Source organism: Microtus pennsylvanicus, chromosome 19 (genome assembly GCF_037038515.1).
Source record: "Microtus pennsylvanicus isolate mMicPen1 chromosome 19, mMicPen1.hap1, whole genome shotgun sequence".
In the NCBI taxonomy this organism is placed as follows: domain Eukaryota; kingdom Metazoa; phylum Chordata; class Mammalia; order Rodentia; family Cricetidae; genus Microtus; species Microtus pennsylvanicus.
In genome coordinates, this window is record NC_134597.1 from 4164706 (window position 1) to 4175236 (window position 10531).

The window sequence follows — 10531 nt, forward strand, 5'->3', positions numbered from 1 at the left end:
TTGCATTAGTTAAGGACTCTCTTCTGGGAAGTGTGGGGAAGGAAGCAGAAAAACTGTTTTTATTCTGGCTTAGGGCTCCGTGGCATTCCTCCGCAGTAATTCAGAATGCACAGATAAGGCACTTCCTGCACACCTCTCGGGGGAGTTTTTAAACCTGAAGTGTGTGTTTGTTTTTAGAAATGATCACAGTCACTATATACGAAAATATCTTATTTGTATCTTCCCAAAGATGGTTGAAGTGAGTGTAAAACACCCGGAAAACTATTTCCGTAAAATGACGGTCCTTTTTAGAAATGTTATATTTCCATGCTCAAAATAATTCCAGCTGAGAAAACTTCTTCCCAAGAACCTCAATTTCTGTTTTATCAAAAGCATCAGCCATGTAAGGCCTTGCGCTTTTCCCAGTACTAAGAACCTGGTCATACTCGTAGTTATTGAAAGTCTACTTACTTTCGCTCATGCCTTGAGTCAGGGAGACAACTGATGATTTTTTAGAAGAAGAGAGTAGCTGGGGTGCTCCCTGTGCAAGCATGAAGTCTGGACTTCCGTCACTGCATAATAAACCTCGGCATAAGGGCTGGGCAGTTAACTCAGTGGTAAGATGGTTTGCATGCGATCTGACTCTGAGACCTCAGTAATCAGTGATAAACTAGGCATGATTGCACATTCCTGTAGCCCCACTGTTGGAGGGCAGAAACAGGCAGACCCTGGGAGTTCTCAGACAACCAGCTTAGTGGAAACAGTCTCAGGTTCACCTTGTCTCAAAACCAAATAAAATGGTGGAGCAGTATAGGAAGGCACCCACCATCCTACATACATACACGCATGATGAATGTGTGCCACACCTGTAATCATAACACTTGTCTCATACACACAAGTCTGGAGCAGTGGTTCACACCTGTATCCTAACACTTGTCTCATATACACGAGTCTGGAGCAGTGGTTCACACCTGTATCCTAACCCTTGTCTCATACACACGAGTCTGGAGCAGTGGTTCACACCTGTATCCTAACACTTGTCTCATATACACGAGTCTGGAGCAGTGGTTCACACCTGCATCCTAACACTTGTCTCATATACACGAGTCTGGAGCAGTGGTTCACACCTGTATCCTAACACTTGTCACGGACACACGAGTCTGGAGCAGTGGTTCACACCTGTATCCTAACACTTGTCACGGACACACGAGTCTGGAGCAGTGGTTCACACCTGTATCCTAACACTTGTCTCATATACACGAGTCTGGAGCAGTGGTTCACACCTGTATCCTAACACTTGTCTCATATACACGAGTCTGGAGCAGTGGTTCACACCTGTATCCTAACACTTGTCTCATATACACGAGTCTGGAGCAGTGGTTCACACCCGTATCCTAACACTTGTCTCATATACACGAGTCTGGAGCAGTGGTTCACACCTGTATCCTAACACTTGTCTCATATACACGAGTCTGGAGCAGTGGTTCACACCTGTATCCTAACACTTGTCTCATACACACAAGTCTGGAGCTGTGGTTCACACCTGCATCCTAACACTTGTCACGGACACACGAGTCTGGAGCAGTGGTTCACACCTGCATCCTAACACTTGTCTCATACACACAAGTCTGGAGCAGTGGTTCACACCAGTATCCTAACACTTGTTACAGACACACGAGTCTGGAGCAGTGGTTCACACCTGTATCCTAACACTTGTCTCATACACATGAGTCTGGAGCAGTGGTTCACACCTGCATCCTAACACTTGTCTCATATACACGGGTCTGGAGCAGTGGTTCACACCTGCATCCTAACACTTGTCTCATATACACGGGTCTGGAGCAGTGGTTCACACCTGTATCCTAACACTTGTCTCATATACACGAGTCTGGAGCAGTGGTTCACGCCTGTATCCTAACACTTGTCTCATATACACGAGTCTGGAGCAGTGGTTCACACCTGTATCCTAACACTTGTCTCATATACACGAGTCTGGAGCAGTGGTTCACACCTGTATCCTAACACTTGTCTCATATACACGAGTCTGGAGCAGTGGTTCACACCTGTATCCTAACCCTTGTCTCATATACACGAGTCTGGAGCAGTGGTTCACACCTGTAAATGGAGACTGTGTGTTCATTTCTCAGCTGCTCAGACCTGAATAATCACACAGACACTATATTAATTACAAAACTGTTTGGCCAGTTCAGGCATATTCATAGCTAACTCTTATATCTCAAATCAGCCCATTTCTGTTAATCTATGTATCACCATTACGCTGTGGACTACCGGTAATGTTCCTTCATCCTTCTCCTTTGTCAGCTCCATGGCATCTCCTGACTCCGCCTTCTTTCCTCCTCTGTCTCTGCTTGGATCTCCCACCTTGTTATATTCTGCCCTGCCATAGGTCAAAGCAGCTTCCTTATTAACCAGTGGTAATAAAACATATTCATAGCATATAGAGAGGAATTCCACATCATCTCCTCTTTTTTGCCTAAATGAAAAGGAAGGTTTTAACTTTAACATAGTAAAATTGTATGTAACAAAACAGGTATCAAGCAAGAATTACAGTTACAATATCACACACCTATAATCCTAACACCTGCCACCAACATATGGTGTAGCGGTCCATACCTACAATCCTAATTCGGGTGATAGAGGCAGGATGCCCATCCAGAAGTTCCAGCAGGGGTACATAACCAGACCCTGCTCCCCACTCCAGAAATAATCCTCGAAAAATTGAAGAGAAATGTCTTTTTGTACCTACATCCATTTGACAGTTATATGTAGGTGTTGTTGATCTATGCTCCTTTGACAACGAATGAAATTTTTTAAAAAAGCCTTTGTTATATGGAAGAAGGGGGAGTCTAGATTGGCATTGTGTTTATAAATGACATTTTAATTTTTAAAAATTATTTCCTATAATCATTCACCTGTTTTCTCTTTCTGTCTCCTCTACCCCCCCCCCCCCACAAATGGGGAAAAGAAACATCAGCCTGCTACAGCCTAAAGTTTCATTTTTGGAACTTTGTCATCCAGATTCGAAAGCATGGGTGATCGTGTGGTGTCGGGTGAGGTCCGTTACCTAATGATGGTTCACCACACGTCTTTCTTTCCTCCGAACCCGGATGAACTGCAACAACAGGCATGGAAGAAGATGTTTATTTTCTTGAATATTTTTAGACATTGGGAAACCCATATTCAATTTCTTCCGTATGGGAATATATGTTAGCGTCTAGTTTCTACCCTTGTCAAATGCTGTGTGTTTCAAGGTTTTCCGCAGAAGTTCCAGGTGGCGGGTTACAGACTGGAGAGGGAGTTGCATGAGACCAGCTTTTCCTCCATCAGCTCTAGCGTGGGTTGAACAAAGAGACCTTGCAGGCCTTTGATGGACCTGACATTCTGCATTCGTTTCTTGTTTTAGTTGAAGCTTTTGTTTTGTTTTGTTTTTTGAGATGTGTTTGGTTTGGTTTCTGGTTTGGATTGACTCAGGTCCTTATTGCACAGGCCAAACTTATGCCAAACTCACAATTCTCCTGCCTCAGCCTGCGGAGTTCTGGGATTGCAGAAAAATCACCCGACAAAGAAGTGATGTGTGAACCGTGCGGATTTGTTTGTGAGAATCATTGGCAGAAGCAGAAGAAAAACTCAAACCCTCATAGATTTTAATTGTTTCCAAAGAGTAACAGAAGCAACTCAGACAGGCTGCTTAGGGATAACTTACTGCAAATGAGCTCTGCTTTCTAGACATGGGGACCGAAAGCTAAGCAAGGCTTAACTGAATCACAGCGCAGTCCTTTCTGCTATCTCATGGAAAGCATAATTTACCAGCAGTGGGAATAATGATGATAATGATTCGAATTAATAAACTTGCTGGTGAAACCGCCATTCAGACACATGCTGAGTAATTTAATTAGCCCGGGCTGCACTTTCTCTGTCAATCCCAAACTTACCCGGATTGGATTGGTAAGCACATTTTTCACTCTGTGAGTCTGAGAAGTTTATTTTTACCTGGCAAATTATTTTAAACATGAGACAGAACAGGGCAGCTTTGCTGAAATCACACAGGAAGCGCATGTCCCTGTTCCGCAGGCCTGGGCCTTAGCAGCCTGCATCCCTGTGCACAAAGAACTGGTGTGAATTTCAGACCCGGGGCCTGCTCTAAATCAAGGGAATGGGAGAAATTGGAAATGACATCGTTTACCCAGGGGCCTTTGCCATCGAGGGTTGTTTTATTTATTTATTTTTTTAACTTTTACACGAGACTCAGAACTCACTGGCTTCCTTAAGCCGTGTGTGTGTCCCTGTGTTAGGCAGGGGCATGATATTAGTTAGGGATAGTCTTCCCCCACTTTTTTATTTCATTTGCTTGTGGTTTCCCACTCCCAACCCCAAATATCTATTATATCTTTCCTCTCAGGACTAAGTGGCATTGTGTGCTGACTTTCTTGTACATTCAGGGCAAATACATTTCTCTATGTGCCAGTTTCAGAAACAAAGCCAAGGCGTCATTGAGAAAGGTTGATACATTCTTGTCTCCCTCTTACCCACATCTCCTTCCTTTCCCTTAAATCTTTACGTTTTAGAGCCAAGGCGCTCTCGCTCTCTCTCTCTCTCTCTCTCTCTCTCTCTCTCTCTCTCTCTCTCTCTCTCCTCACTCCGTCTCTCTTTCTCTCTCTCTCTCCCCAGCCTGAGGTGATTGTCCCTGAAACTGATATATCTATCTGATAACAATAACTTCCCTAGCCTCCCAGAGAATGCACGCCCCAGCGCTGTGAAGAACAAAGCTGGCCGCTAAGAGAAGTGGGGGTGTCGGCATGTGCAGCCTCTCATCCCAGTGGCACCAACCAGAGCCCACAAACCATTTTATCATCCTCTGGCCCTAGGAGATCAAAAGAGGCTGTGTTTAGAGAGTTGCCCTCAAGGTTGAGTTAAGCTTTTGGTCTTTTGTTTGTCCCAGGGGCTCCCCTCCTCATCTTCTCGGAGGACGGAGGACGCACTGCTGAATGGGCTGAGCCGAGGGGTGTTTCTGCTGAACGGCTGCTCTGGACCCCATTGCTTTTCTTCCTGATCTGATTTAGGTGGAGGCCTTCATTGGGGGTATATTAGCCCCATGGGTCTCTGCCCCCTGCATGAATTCAGAGTCTTTTATTGGTAGTTATGCACAAGAAGAGATCATTTTTTCTTTGTTATACTGAGAATGTTTCACCTCCCAATCAAGATCAGTTTTAGCTACTGTCTGTAAAAAGTTTGCATATTGTATGTATTTTTATAAAACCTTCAAAATAATATTTTGGTTTCATGGGGAGACCTATAATTCAGAGAAGTCCTTTAGTATTGTCAAAATTAATATGAATATCTGCAGAACATGTTTTACCGGAATGTAAAGTGCTTAGTGATTTTCTAAGTTACGAGAACTAAGATGTTCATTGTGAAGTGATAAAATTTGGAGGGTGGCTGGCAAGGAAGTACCGCTAATAGGATGACGTGTGTTTCAGGGGAAGGATGATGAAAATGATTTAAAACCAGTAGAGGTGATGGCTATAAAACTCCAAATATTACTAAAATCTTTTGAATTGTGTGTTTCCTTGGATCACCAGGAGAGCTTCAGCATTTTGCTAGCATCTAAACCCCACTCAGGACTAAACAAGCAGGCAGAGAGTAGTCTATCAGCATATTCTACGGTCCCTTCCTTCTTAAATACTAGTTGAACAATTAAACCAGTAAGTGAATGAAAATGAGGACGTGACCCTTTCAAGGTATGGCTGCGGAGAAGGAATTTATTATAGATATGATGGAGAGAACAACCAGAGGCATCTGGAAGAGTCCAGACTGAACTTGGCCATGAGAGGAGAGGTGGGGAAAAGGGAGGAAGAGAGGAAGAGAAGAGAAGAGAGAGAGAGAGAGAGAGAGAGAGAGAGAGAGAGAGAGAGAAAGAAGAAAAAGAAGAAGGAGGAGGAGGAGGAGGAGGAAGAGGAGGAGGAGGAGGTGGAGAAGAAGGAGGACGAGGACGAGGAGAGAAGGAGAGAAAACCAAGAAGGGAGCGGTGAAATAGCAGCTTTATATAGAAAGAGAAGCCAAGCCCTTGGGTTGGAGAGGTTTGGGGTAGGGAGTGGCGTGAGAGGTACTGGGAGGAGCCTTGTCCAGGGTTTCTTTAGGACCCCACGTGAAGAAGATTCACTGCGATTCCCCTGATAAAAAGCCTCACTTCTACTCTTCTCTCCACAAACCTTGTGCCCTCACCGTGTCCGGAAGGAACACCCTTACTGGTGTTATCTCGCTCACTTCAGTACAATTTTCTATAGGCCAGAGGTTCTCGAATTCTAGCAAACATCAAGATCATATCCAGTAATTCATTAAATCAGAACATCTGACTTAGAAGACCTGGACTTGGGTCAGAGGGTTACTTTTCTAGCAAGTTCCCAAAGGAAGCTAACACTGCTGAAATGGAAGCGTAGAACCAGGACAAGGAGACGAAAAAGAAAAAGAGGCTGGGTAATGAGCTAAACCACCTTATTGCGGTTAGCAGAGGTCGTACATGAGGGCTGTGCTCTCTAGGCTGTCTAACAAAGAAAACAGCTGGTTCAAGATGACCTGCAGGAACTTTTGAGCACTCGGAATGTGGTCATCATGACTGAGGACAGAAACCTTAAACTTTAATTGTAATTAAAATAGAAAACTGGTACTTGATCTAGCTAGTGGAAAACTTCAAGAATGGGAAAACACATGGTATAGCTTCAACTATAAATTTTACAAAATTTTAACACAGATCATATATTTCCTTTGAAATCTACATGACAGATATTAAAACTTTAGCATGAGCAGGTCATGGTGGCACATATTTGTAATCCCAGCACTCAACAGACTGAGGCAGGAAGACTTTATTTTTATTTGATGACAGTTAAGGCTATATAAGCTTTGTCTCAAAAAAACTAGTGTAAAACAGAATCTAATAGCTCATCAAAAGTTCTCAAATATGTCAAGACTGTTGGTGCAAGTCTGTGACCCCAGCTACTCACAAGGCTGAGTCAGGAAGATCTCTAGTTGAAAATTGCCTGAACCATGGAACGCCACTGTGAATGGTTGGAGCTGTAGCTCAATGGGAAATGTCTTTCCTTGTGTATTCGAAGCCCTGGGTTCTATATTCAGCACCACACTCACACACACACACACACACAAAATGCTGAAATAGTTTTGATAAGATTGTTTAACTATATTAATTCTATAAAATTTAATTTGATTAACTGTATAGAAACAATTTCTTTTTACTTGGTAACATGCCTACTAGAGAACTTGAAATGACCTCTAACAGCCATGTTCCTCCTGAAAAGCAGGGTGAATATGAGCAGTAGCCAATAAAGCAGATGCATGTTGCTACCTAATTTTAATCAACTAGAATTCTTTGAATTATAAGAAGCATCTGTCTCCATAGCTATATTTTAAGCCTTTGATTGATGTGCCCACCTGGTGGATAACGCATCTCACTCCATAGATAGAGCATGATCACAGAAACTCTATTGAATAGCCTTGGTTTGCACTTTCAATAACTTCAAAGGTGAGGTTGATTAGGGCAGAAGATTACTAAAGTAAAAATGGCACTGGACGTAGCAGACTGTAAAGGACACCACACAAAATGAAGACACAGAAGGAGAGAGAGCACGAGCAAGGAACTCAGGACCGCGAGGGGTGCACCCATACACTGAGACAATGGGGATGTTCTATCGGGAACTCACCAAGGCCAGCTGGCCTGGGTCTGAAAAAGCCTAGGATAAAACCAGACTTGCTGAACATAGTGGACAATGAGGACTACTGAGAACTCAAGAACAATGGCAATAGGTTTTTGATCCTACTGCACGTATTGGCTTTAGGGGAGCCTATGCAGTTTGGATGCTCACCTTACTAGACCTGGATGGAGATGGGTGGTCTTTGGACTTCCCACAGGGCAGGGAACCCTGATTGCTCTTTGGGCTGATGAGGGAGGAGGACTTGATCAGGGGAGGATGAGGGAAATGGGAGGCGGTGGTGGGGAGGAGGCAGAAATCTTTAATAAATTAAAAAAATAAAAAGCAAAAAGAAATAAAAGGCACACAAACACGAAAGGAAAATTATCATTAATCACATATGCTATGACTATATACAGAAAAACATATAGTCTGCCAAAAAGCTATTAAACTAATTAAGTAAACTAACAGGACATAAAATCAATATACAAAATTCAACAGCTTCTGTATACCAATAATTTATTCACTAAGAAAGAAATCATGGCAACCCCATGCATAATAGTCACAACCCATACCTAATACATAATAAGATATTATATAGGGAAATGAAAAATATTGACAAAGAAAATTACAGAGCACAATAAATAAATAAAAAGGTATGCATGTTAATGGATTGAAAGAAATAATAAGTGCCCATGCTGCCAAAGGCAATCGGCAGTCAATGACGGTCTCCATCAAACACCAGTGATGTTCTTTGAGGCACTAAAAACCCTAAAATTCTTAAAGTTCTTATTGAAGTACAAAGAACCCCAAATCATGAAAGCAACTGAACAAAAACACAAGCCTGGAACCATCACAAAGCTTGATTTCAAAACATACTACTGAGCTGTGCTAACTAACACAGCATGGCATTGACATAAAACCAGACATGGAGACCAACAGAGCAAACCAGAGGATCCAGAAATAGAAGGACATATTTTTAACCAACTGATCTTCACTAAAAATGTCAGAACCTTATTTGCAAGTGTTAGCTTCTTCGATAAATGATGCTAGGGAGTCTGTGTATGCAGAAGGTTGAAGTTTGGTGCTAATTCTTATCCTCTCTCCAAAAGAATTACATAAAAATAAACTCAAAAGTGGTAGAAGATGTAAGACCTGAGACTCTGAAGCTGTTAGAGGAAACTATGGTGAAATACTTTATAATATTGGCATAGAAAACGGATTCCTACATGGGGCTCTCTCTCTCTCTGTCTCTCTGTCTCTGTCTGTCTGTCTCTCTCACATACACACGTGCATATGCAAGGCCTTAAATATTCTTTCTGAACACAGGAGAGGTCCTTAAAGAGGAAATAAATCCTTTTTAAAAATCTGTGGAAACACAAACAATGGAATTTATTTATTTATTTATTTATTAAAGATTTCTGTCTCCTCCCCGCCACCGCCTCCCATTTCCCTCTCCCTTCCCCAATCAACTCCCCCTCTCTCATCAGCCCTAAGAGCAGTCAGGGTTCCCTGCCTTGTGGGGAGTCTAAGGACCACCCACCTCCTTCCAGGTCTAGTAAGGTGAACGTCCAAACAGCCTAGGCTCCCTACGAGTCCATGCTCAACACCGTGCTGAATGCCTATGACAAGTGGTTGGCACCCGATGGCCCCATCTTCTGTGAGGACCGACAGTACAAAGACTACAAGATCCCCTGCTGGGAGAATATATGATTTTGATATGTCCTGTGTCAAAGACGTGGCCATCAAGGAGCCCTTGGTGGACGTGGTGGACCCGAAGCAGCTGGTCACTAATGCCTACTTCATAAAGGAGATGGACATTCATACAATCAAGGTAGAGGACCTGACTTTCACCTCCCCTTCTGCCTACAAGTGAAGCAGAATGACTACGTGCATGCATTGGTGGCTTACTTCAACATTGAGTTCACCGATGCCACAAGAAGACGGGCTATTCTACCAGTCATGAGTCCCCAGATACACACTGGAAGCAGACTGTGTTTTACATGGAGGACTACCTAACAGGAAAGACTGGCAAGGAGAATTTTGGCACCTTTGGCATGAAGCCCAAGGCCAAAAACAATTGCGACTTGGACTTCACTATTGACCTGGACAGCTATGTGAGCTCTCTTCTTCCACCGACTACCGAATGCACTGGGGTGGTGCCAGGCTGGCCCTCCGCAGAAGGGGGCTTGGGGCTGAGCTTGGGGGATGGAAGAGTACATCGTGACTGTATTTTGCATAACTTAAGTTTTTATATGGTTGTGTTTATGCCAATAAGTCCTCAGCTTACAAAAAAGTAGAAGATGGAAAGAACTTTCATACTATGAGCTAGAAGGATTACTATAACAAAACGGCCATTCTACTGTGAGCAATCTACAAACTCAATGCAGCGCACATCAAAAATCCAAAACAATTCTTCACAGAGCTCGAAAGGACAACTCTCAGCTTCATCCAGAAGAGCTAAAACTGCTGGAAGCATCACTATCCCCAATTTCAATCTGTACTACAGAGCTGTAGTCATAAAAACAGAATGCTATTGGCACGTAATGACACGTTGATCGATGACATTGATTGAAGACATAGATACAAATCTGCTGTGGAATATTAGTCTAAGGTGTGTTACATTCATTTATACTGTGGGTTATCTTTTAGTGATGTATATATGTGTCACATCCTTTCATGTTGCATTTGTTTAACTCTATGAAGCTGTGTGACTGTGCCTGTCTAAGACACCTGATTGGTCTAATGAAGAGCTGAATGACCAATAGCTAGTCAGGAGAGAGGGATAGGTAGGGCTGCCAGCAGAGAGAATAAATAGGAGAAAAAGAGAG

General features: G+C 43.0%; 1 pseudogene; it reads left to right on the forward strand.

Moving 5' to 3' along the window:
* The first annotated feature begins 3028 nt into the window (after nt 1-3028).
* LOC142838495 (protein arginine N-methyltransferase 1 pseudogene) lies at nt 3029-9927 on the forward strand (annotated as a pseudogene).
* The last annotated feature ends 604 nt before the right edge of the window (nt 9928-10531 follow it).